The 2500-nt window shown below is 39.4% G+C and overlaps 1 protein-coding gene across 1 annotated transcript in view; it reads left to right on the forward strand.

The window, feature by feature from the left end:
• Window positions 1-2500, forward strand: part of LOC128685676 (uncharacterized) — a 47731-nt gene that overhangs the window by 26767 nt on the left and 18464 nt on the right. The gene's annotated exons all lie outside the window — the stretch shown is intronic.

Consider the following 2500-nt stretch of genomic DNA (forward strand, 5'->3'; position numbering starts at 1 on the left):
GTGGTGTGTGTGGTGTGTGTTGTGTGTGGTGTGTGTGTGGTGTGTGTGTGTGGTGTGTGTGTGTGTGGTGTGTGTGTGGTGTGTGTGTGTGTGGTGTGTGTGTGTGGTGTGTGTGTGTGGTGTGTGTGTGTGTGGTGTGTGTGTGTGTGGTGTGTGTGTGTGTGTTTTGTGTGTGTGTGTGTGTGTGTTTTGTGTGTGTGTTTTGTGTGTGTGTGGTGTGTGTGTGTGTGTGTGGTGTGTGTGGTGTGTGTGGTGTGTTTGGTGTGTGTGTGGTGTGTGTGTGTGTGTGGTGTGCGTGTGTGTGTGTGTGTGTATTTCCATCTTGCAGACCATGAAAAACATTGAGACCAGGACTCCGGGTAGGTTTAAGAAGAGACTGGACAGATATATGAGTGGGAAGGGCTGGGACTGATTGGTGCCGAGGGTACGGGAGTAAGTTCTTGGGTAACTTTAGGAATGGGTGGTTTTGAGAAGGACCTGCCTTGCATGGGCCAGTAGGCCTTCTGCAGTGTTCCTCCATTCTTATATTCTTACATCTCGTGAGGCAGTACTAGGTCACTTGGTCATGACCTTCATCTTTATCCCTCTTCCCCCATTCCTACAAACCAGACACCAGCATTTCCTTATCCAACCTCTGTATCTATAGCGTAACATCACCAGTCTCCCTCTCTCCTTTATCTCTGCAGCAGAAGCGCCATCATTTTCTCCCCCTGTCCCCGTCATTACAATTTAAACCGCCAATTCCTTACCTGTCTGTTCTTACAGCTTAAATACCGCTACTTCCACGACTGTCCCAGTTCTTACAGTTTCAATACCGTCGGTTCCTCCCACCTCCTGCATACACAATTGTTCTTCCAACCTCATCTCCTTCCCTCCCTGCCCAGTTTCTCAATAGCTAAGGGGTGGAATGGCATTTTTTGGGGTTATTTTTGTTTTTGGTCCACTTTCAAATGTAACTTTATGCTGTTATTAAAGAGCAGTTTGCATCCTACACACTTGTGTGTATAGACTTCTTGTTGCAAAGTTGCAATATATTGCAAAATTGTATTTATCACAAAACCCTCCCTACCCTACAAAATTGGTAAGTTGTATAATGTTCTAGTCAACATCAGATGAAAGATAAAGAGTTAGATTATCTAAATTTCAAACTTTTTTGCGAGAAATGTCAGTAGATTGCATTATAAAAAAAATTTTAATTTTTTTTTTTTGGGGGGGGTGCATTTTTTTGGGGAGAATAAGAGTCAATAAAAACAAAATGGTAAAACATATTGCAAAACATCAATGAATATTAATAGAACCATCATTCATCAATATTGTATGAAAAAATCATGACACTCATATTATTACTCTTTGCAAAACAGTAAAAAATGTCAGTAACTTATTCCCGAGTTATTCAAATTTTTGTTTCTATAAAACTCTATGGACATGAAAAGCCAAATTTGAGTGTGTTACAAACCCCTATCATTGTTGATCACCCAGAGGCAACTGAGCAGCAACAACTCTGTGCTCTTCACTTTAGTCCTCACAGAACTTGCCAGGTTGAGTATTTAGAATGAAACAATCATAACAATAGTAATTTTTGGAGTAAAAAATAAATAAAAACACTAATTGCCAACAAGTCCTCTTGATGACAGCAAAAACATAAAAATTACATTTTTGAAAAAATATACTTAGAAATATGATAGAAAAAAGGTGATTGCATCAACATGTTGCCAGAATTTTGCACTATTTTTTGTTAAGAAAACCTAAATTTCCATAATTTTTCAACTTCAGTTTTAGGATCTCTAAAAAATTTGCACTCCACCCTAAAGTCATTATCTGGGGGTCCACGCACATGCAGGTGGGGGGGGGGGTACATGGAGAGCCTTCAGAGGATCCACGAACCACAAGCAAACTTTTTTCTTCTTCTAGCTCCTTTCTCTTAGTTTAAAAACTGTCTTTATAAGAGAATTCAGTTTTATGTCGTTTTTATGGCACATTTTCATCCCAAACATGTATAGATTGGTACGGGATGTATAAGGTCAGGTAACGCAAAATCATCATGAGGTCTATGATGATTATGAGTTACCTGTTATGTGGTTTTGAGTAATGAACATATCAAAATCTGACTTTATTTACATCAGGTCGTGGAGAATTTTATGGGTCTGTTGTAACTGTTCATCCATGACTAGTCAATTCTCAATGCTTCAATCATAACTAAGTGCTAAACCCACAAAGTTCATATAGTTGTGGATGCTTGAAGGCTCCATTTGCAATGGATGGAATTATACTAAGCCTTCACTGTCCCACACATGAACCTTGTTTTGAAGCATTTTATAAGTCTGCTTATCACATTGCCAAGTAATCAGCACATGATTAAAAAGAATGTGAAGAGGCCTTGAGCACTTGGAAATAGTCAAGATGATTTGCGACTCAGAGTAAAGGAAGGAAATTAAAGTGCTTCTTTCAAATGACGTCATAATTTGGCGCAGATGATGGAGGAAATGGCGAAGTCTCCATT

The sequence above is a fragment of the Cherax quadricarinatus genome, chromosome 23 (assembly GCF_038502225.1).
Source record: "Cherax quadricarinatus isolate ZL_2023a chromosome 23, ASM3850222v1, whole genome shotgun sequence".
Taxonomy (NCBI): Eukaryota; Metazoa; Arthropoda; class Malacostraca; order Decapoda; family Parastacidae; genus Cherax; species Cherax quadricarinatus.